The 8,065-nt window shown below is 48.3% G+C and overlaps 1 protein-coding gene across 1 annotated transcript in view; it reads right to left on the bottom strand.

Moving 5' to 3' along the window:
* RAB7B (RAB7B, member RAS oncogene family) overlaps positions 1–7,979 on the bottom strand; it is a 19,147-nt gene extending 11,168 nt beyond the window's left edge. Inside the window, exon 1 of the mRNA XM_006754396.2 lies at positions 7,773–7,979. The gene's annotated coding sequence lies outside the window, so the exon portion shown is untranslated. The remainder of the gene's footprint in view (positions 1–7,772) is intronic.
* Between the last annotated feature and the right edge of the window lie 86 nt (positions 7,980–8,065).

Raw genomic sequence — 8,065 nt, 5'->3', positions numbered from 1 at the left:
GGGAGGGGGGTTCCCCACAGGACAGTTGCATCTCTCACCTTTCAGCTCTACCAACTCTGATCTCAGGGGCAGCCTGGAGTGCTAGGAAGGCGGGAGGCAATTGAAGAGAGGCCTCACAGTCAAGCCTGGAGCCAGGGATGGAGGGCAGTATGGGAAGAGGAGATGGGGGCAGGACAAGGAGTCCATTGTCAGGACGACCCAAGAGGCTTTGGATGAAAGAGTGCCCCTCCCCTAGCCCGAGGTGTTGCTGCAATTGCAGAATCAAAGGCTCTTCTTTGAGGCAGCTGGTGGGGTTGTAATTGGTACATGTTTCTGGAAAGCTACTTGGCAGCCAGTAGTAAGAGTCTTAAACATGTTCTGCCCTCCACTTACTAGGAATTTGTCTAAAGAAATAACCCAAACACAGACAAAGACTTTTGTTCGAGAATGTTCTTCAGAGGATTATTCATAAACATCCAACAGTAAAGAAGCGGTTAAATAAATGATGGCACACAATGAGATAGGAGCAGAAATAGAATATTGGAGACCAGCTAAAATTGTAAGAAATATTAATCAGGCTCCGTTAACTGTGATTGTTTTGTTTTATTTAAAGAAGTCACGTTCTAACCTGGCTGGGCGTTGCACAGGGGACCTGGGAACTCACCTGGAAATGAGACCCATCCTCTCCATCTGGGAGCTGCCTATTATCATGGGAAGATGAACAACCTTGTTGCAGAAACCAGAGCCGCCAGCTCTTTGAAGACCCCCAGCCTTTGCATACCCACAGGCCTTTGCATACCCCCAGCCTGCATTACCTGTAAACTGCCCATTTGACATATCCTTTTGCCTACTTCCCCATGTACTTAATTGGCTCAAGTAGTGACAGGTAGCCTAGACCCATGATTGTCTGGGTATTAAAATGGCGTTTTTGAGCATCTATAGTAATAAAAGCATAATATGCTAATTAGGCTTGACAACCTTCCGGATGAAGCTGGGGCTGCGAGGGAAGCCCGGGTCCCGGGTGCCAGAGGGAAGCTGGTACCAGCAGCTGGGGGAAGGAAGGCCTACTTTTGCACGAATTTCGTGCATTGGGCCTCTAGTATTATAATAATGTGGGAAAGTGGTGCCTTAAGACCTAAATGAAAAACAGAAGACATTAAACTGTACATGCAATACCACCCCAAATATTAAAATGAGTTCCTACTTGCATAGCAAAAGTTCTGGAAAAAATATGTAAAAAACTTAAGTATTTAATTCTGACTGGTGGGAGATTATATGATTTTAATTTTGTTCTGTATGCTTTTTGGTATGCTCCAATTTCTTTAAAATAAACATGTCAAACATGTATTGCTCCTATAAGAGAAAAGTACTTATGCGTGCTCTTGTGTGTGTTATATATATAAAGTTATATATATGTTTATTCACCTTATTTTATTTAACAAGATAAAGCAAAACTGTTGCAGGGGATTATGCTTAACTGGCTCGTTGATTCTGCCCTTAAATGCACATGTACATGCATATACATTATTCCCAACTCTTGGGTCTTCTGTCCTTGGATGCGCTAGCATATGAGTAAACATTAATCTGACTGCCTGGCTGAGTGTCAAAAGTTGGCTAGCTTGAGTTTCCCGTGGCACCTGGAAAAAGCTCTAGATTGGATGTCCTACGGCATTGGATGTTCTAGTTCTCACTTTGCCACTGTGTGACCTTGGACCAGTTACTTCCCCTCTCTGACTCTTGGCTTTCCAACTAGAGAATGAGCCACTTGGGCCCCAAAGACTCAAGGTCCCTTCTGTTAGGTCTGATGAAATAATTGAATCAATACCCCCTCCCCTGGGGGTATTGACCTTTAGACCACTTCACAACCGACATTCCCTTTTGCTTAGATCACATTCCACTTGCTAAGACCATTCTCTTCCCCCTCCAGACCCACCCAGAAAATTCTCTGCCCAGAAAAAGCCCGCTTAGAGTCTTTTAAAACCTCTGACTTCCTATCCCTGGGTGCTGACGCCATTTTTGGGGCTCGGCCCATCTGGTTTTCCAAATGATCTAATAAATTCATAATTCTTTACCCTCTTCGGCCTTGTGTGTACCTTCTTCCCCGACCCTAACACCTCTGGTTGAAAAATGCTTTATCTACTGGAGTTATAATTCACTAGGCTACAAGAGCCTGGCCTGGGCATTCCTAGTTAGTGCAGTTAAAATAGAAAACTCTTAGAAGCCTAGGATTATTAGTGTCCCTCCATGCACCATGCCATAGGCCCAAAGATAAATTGAGGCTTTGCTCAGAGCTGTTTGTCCCAGGAGCCAGAGTTGGTGGCACTGGACTTTCTACCCAGGAGAGCTGGGTTGGCGTGGTGGCCAATAGGTCTGCTTGGTGGTCATGCATTCATTCAACACGTGCATACACACCTACTGTGTGCACAGCCCTGCGCTGGACACTGGAGGAGCACAAAGATGAAGTAAACATGACTCCACCTCCCACCAGTGAGTCATCAGGGGAGAAAGGACGAGCAGTTACACCAGGAAGTGTCAGGTGCCCCACAGAGGCACAGACAAAGTGCTGTGGGAATTCAGAGGAGAGAAGCTGCCATTGAACTGGCCCTGAGGAAATAAAACATGTGGTTGGAGGCTGATATTTCAGGGGGAGGGAATGACCCTTTGAGAGGGAATGACCTGGGAGCAGCCGAGTGGAGAAGGTGGATGATCTGCTTCAGGGAAGGATGAGGGAAAGGTATGGAGAGAGGAAAGCCTGGAGGGATTCAGACCAAGGATCCTGTCTCCATCCATCCATCCATCCATCCATCCATCCATCCATCCATCCATCCATTTCCTGTGCTTCAGACATGGGAGGAAGAGAATTCAAGGTATTCACTGGGGCCGGCATTTTGTAATGGGTGTCACTGCCCACAAAGAAACCAGCCCAGGGAGAAGTGGCTCAGAAGCTCCTGACAGCCAGGCCCCTGAGCATCAGTTACCACTGTGGAAGGAAGTGGGAGTGATTGTGAGCTCTGTCCTAACGGCTTTGGGGCACCGTGCCAACAGCTTCAAAGCCAATACTGTGCCTCAGAAAGGGAGTCAGAATGAAAGGAAGGCAGAGGGAAGTGGAAAAGAAATCTGCAGGATGCTCTGCATCCTCTGTGCAGCGTAAGGAGTCCTCCCATAGCTCTACAAGTTGCTTACAACTGAGGCTCAGAGAAGCCACACACCCTGCCACTTGGTGCCCCTGTCAGAGGCTGGAGGGCTGGGTGGTGTGGGCTTGACCCTGTGCAGCAGAGCAGTGTGCATACTAAGGGAAAACTATGTGGTATGTACAACGGAAGTTCAAAATCCAGTACGTGCAAAGCAGTCTACAGATAGTCAAAAACAAGATGCAACATAAAAGTGGGCAAAGAATATAAACTAACCCAGTAGAAAGCTTATGAATGATTAGTAGTAAGCTTTGAAAAGATGACTCAGCCTTACTAATTCTTAAGGACATGCAAATTTTAAAATATCACTTTATTTCCCCACCGGAGTGGCAAAAAGTGAAAAGATTAATGATACTATTTAGTGTTGGCAAGTGTGTGCTGGTAACACTCTTGTATATTGTTGATAGAGTATGAATTGCCACAGTCTTCCTTGGAGGGCAATTTGACAAGATCAGAACTTAACATGTGCATATTTAGGTTCTAATTCTAGGAATCTATCCTACGGAAATACGCATATACTCAAACACACATTTGTACAAAGATGGTTGCTGAAAAGCATTGTTGTAGCCTAAATGTCCATCGATAAGACACTCTCTATATAAATTATAATCCATTCATACTCTGCGTGAGAGTGAAGTAATGAAAGATGTGATGACAATTTAAGTAAAAAGAGAACATTTTGGCTTGGCCAGTGTGACTCAGTGGTTGAGGATTGACCTGTGAACCAGGAGGTCACAGTTCGATTCCGTGGTCAGGGCACAGACCCGGGTTGCAGGCTCAATCCCCAGTTGAGTGTGTGCAGGAGGCAGCCAACCAGTGATTCTCTCTCATCATTGATGTTTTTATCTCTCTCTCCCTTCCTCTCTGAAATATATATATATATATGTATTTTAAAAAGGATAGTTGAATATATAACATTTTGTATAGTATGATTCCAATTGCATAAAAACAAAAAACAACCTTATATATATATGACTATATGTTTTATATTATATTTATGCTTGTCTTGTATATACACAGAAAGCTATGAATAGACACATTAAATGATTACTAGGACGTGGGGAAAGATAGATTAGAAGCTAGAGCTATGTTTTAGTTTATACTAGTGACCCAGTGCACAGATTTGTGTACATTGAAAGGAAATTAATTAGAAGGTGGCAGGTGGGGCAGGACTGGGTGAGATGGGCCAGACACAACCTGGAGCCAACCTCCTGGGGTCCCTTCCCGGCCGGTGGCACCTGGGGTGGTGCCGGGGCTTGGAGGACATCTGTGGAATGAGCAGGGTCCCTCTGGCAGGTGGGGTCCCTCGGCCTGGCCGGCGGGGATCGGGCCAAAACTGGCTCTCCAACATCCCCCAAGGGGTCCCGGAATGTGAGAGGGCACTCTGCAAAGTTGCTGTCGTATAGGGTGTAGAACACAAACGCAAGTGTGCAGGAAACCAAATTCGGGCCAACATAACCCGCAGCCGAAGGTGGAATCGCGTGGCCCTGAGAGGAATTGGGCTCCCTCCTCTCTGGTTTCAGGGTGCATCACCCAAGAACCACCACTGCCAAGTCACTGCAGCTCAGCAGCTCCTGCATTGAGCATCTGCCCACTGGTCATCAGTGCGCATCATACCTACCAGCCAGTCGGCCAGTTGGCCGGTCAGCAGGTTGCTTAGCCTTATATATATATATATAGATGTCTTATATTAAAATTTGTTACACAATCCTAAATTGTTGTAATTTAAAAATGTCAAATAAAGACATTTCTTTAAATAGAGCACAGGGGTGGAGGGAAGTCCAAAGTCATGTAAATGTGACTTCCTGGCAGGACAAATCACTTTGTGCCTGGGCAGGAGAGAGAGGCTGCCTAGGCTCACGGAGTGATCACGAGTTCTGCAATTAAGAGTGCTCATCCCACTGCTATATATACCTTGGGTTACTTAATCTTGGTGAGTCTGTTCCCTCGTGGGTAAAACGGACATCACTCATGCCTGTGCTTATTCTGCAGGGTGGCATGTGTCATGTTCTCATAGCAGATCTGGTTCCCCAAATTGGGGAAGACTCAGATAAATGCTTCACAACTGGGGGGCGGGGGTGAGGAGGAGGCAGATTTGTTGTGCCTGCCACTTTCTATGGTGTAAATATTCCCACCATGGCTTGTTTCCAACTCCCAGTGGAGCCTGCTCTGGCACACAATCAGAAGGGCATCTAGTCCGATCTCCCACCTAATGTTTGAGCCATCTCTCCGCACTCATGGAAAGATGGGCCAGACCTGCCTCCACAGAGCTTCTTCCCCAATGAGGGTGCTTTTTTCCTGGGGGCACACAAGATGCCTCCTCCCGTGCCAGCCCTTCTGAGGTGTAAAGTCCTCTCTTTGAGTTTTACTTGAATATTTTCTTCTCCAGATCCTTGTAACTCTCCTCAGCCTTGACTCTGAGCTCCCCTCACCCCACCTCCATCCAAATCCCCTTCTGCTTAAAGTGTGCAGCACTGCAGACCCCCCCGCCCTCACCCCCTTCAGCGATTTGCTGAGACTGCTATTTAAATAGCCTGGCCCTTCGGCCCAGGATAACTGGCAACAACAAGAGGGTGACCAAAACTGTGTCAATGGCAAGGAAGGGCAGCCTGGGGGTAGACGCTGGCTGGGCTCACCAAGAAGCCATGCACAGATTCCAAACGGTGACTTCCCATGCTCTCTGTGCTCTCCCGTGTCTGGAGTTTGGCAAAAGGTGTCCTTGTAAGCCTCCTCCTACCCATTCAGATCACCCAGTTGTTTCACAGCTGGGCATCCTCCTACAGGCCAGACTGAGTCAGCACCCTCATTGTTAAATGACAGTGAGAAGCAGGGTTGGAATGCAGGGCACTGCCTTCAGCCAGCCCAGGTCCACACACAGCAGAATCTCAGGCTGCTGCTCTCCCCTGCAAGTGACTAACTCGACTCCCCACTCCTACCCCTGCTAGCCTGGCAGCACTTCTCAGCCCGGAGCCCTGCCCCTGCCCATCTGCCAAAAGTGAGTGTAGCTCAGTCCCTGGGGAGTAAGGAAGACAGAGTTGATCACACACACACACACACACACACACACACACACACCACATAAAAATAAAAACCCTAGGTCTTGGGGTCAGTCGTCCAAGAACTCCTGGGCCTGCTGCGCTCGCACATCCCCACTGCCCTTCTCTCTTATCCCACTGGCGCCAACCAGGACTCACTCTTCTGCCCTGTTTGTGCTGAGTGAGGTGCCATGTCTGCTGACAGGGAGGGGGTTTGAGGGAGACCAGTGAGCAGGGGGACATGAGAATTCTGAAACAGGCAAGTCTCCCCACTCCCCTGGACTCTCTTCCACCCGTTTCAGTGCCTCCCCTCCCCGCTCCCATGCCTTGGAAAATGCCACATGTATCCACTTTAAAATGTAATGGGACTTACAATCGTGGGAGTCAAGTTTGTCTTTGAGAAGAGGCTATCCAGGGAGCGCAGGCTTCTTGCCTCTCAGGAAGCCTCACAACTCTGCCTTCTCCACCTAAATCCTAGCAGGTCTAGACCTGCTCCCTCCGGGAAGTGCACCAACAGTTCTGGTTTCAGGAGGCCCAGCACTCCTGCTATTTAAGTTCTCTGGGAGCATGAGGCCCATCTCCCAAAGTGGACTGGCCATGCCCAGAGGGCAGGACAGTGCCTCTCACCTCTCTGAATCCCCCCAAAGAGGCTGACTCATGCTGGGAATATTGAGTTTTCAATAAATAATCATCCACCCATTGATCCACCTATCCATCCAATTCATTTATCTATCATCTCCATCTACCCATTCATCGGTCCATCTGTCCGTTCATTCATCCACCTATCTCCATTCATCCACCCACTCATCATCCTTCTACCTGTCCATCTGTCCAGAACACATGTACGATATGCCTACTATGCATCAGCACTATGTAAGGTTGGGGATATGGACAGATCCTGTCCCCATGGGACTTGTGTGGTGGGGGATTGCTAGGTAAGACCAAATAGATTGTTTTTATTAATTCAGAATGCCTAGCAATTATAGTGCACTCTGCAATTTACAAAATGCCATCATAGCCTAGTGGATTCCTGAGGCAAGCTGAGACTAGAACCCAGGTCTGCCTGACTGTTCATTGGCTCGCCCAGCATTGCAGAGCTGTGCTAAGAGCAATACTAATGATTTAGAACAAGGAGAGCACTTTCATACTCCAGGGTTTCCCCCTTCCCGATGAAACCCTTCGGATGAGATGGCTCCATCCCAGCAAATACCCTGTTGATGTGTCAAGGGGACTCCTGGTGCTAGCAGGACTCAGTCCTCTCGAAAGACTCCAGTTTCTGGCTGTTCTTCCTCTCACTGGGCCAGCAGCTGCATCTGCCCATGCAGAGCCCCAAGCTGGGCCCCAGTTCCCTGGGCTGGGCAGAGTCTCTTCTGCCTGGCTCACTGCCATACCCTGGGAGTTTCTCCTGCGTGAGGGTCATTGGGCTGGATCTCAGCCCTCAGCTGCCAGATTCTAAGACTCATCCTGGTATCCCCTGTCTCCACTCCTTTCCCCCCAAAACACAAATACCTCTGGGGGTTGCTGGGACAGACAAGAGAAGCAAAAATAAATCTTCCAAGGTACTTACAGCTGTGGCTGCTTAGCATCTGGCCTCTGAGGACAGGCGGGCGTTCTCGCTGAATCTGAGGGGTCTCCACTTAGATCCACAGTCTCAGCCGGGTCAGAGGAAAAAGGCTTTGGGAGCAAAAAAGAGTTTGTTGAGATCAAGCCAGTTCCTTCTGAGTTTTCCTCCTCTCCCGCTCATGCACAGACTTGGGAAAGTTGCAAAAGAGGCTGGGCCGGGTGACCTCAGCTGTGTGGGTGGAGGGGGTGGAGTGGAATAGAAAAGCTAGGTTTCAGCGCTGCCTGGATTTGGGCCCT

Source organism: Myotis davidii, unplaced genomic scaffold (assembly GCF_000327345.1).
Source record: "Myotis davidii unplaced genomic scaffold, ASM32734v1 scaffold710, whole genome shotgun sequence".
In the NCBI taxonomy this organism is placed as follows: domain Eukaryota; kingdom Metazoa; phylum Chordata; class Mammalia; order Chiroptera; family Vespertilionidae; genus Myotis; species Myotis davidii.
Note: the sequence above shows the minus strand (reverse complement) of the source record. Positions and strands in the feature narration are given on the sequence as shown.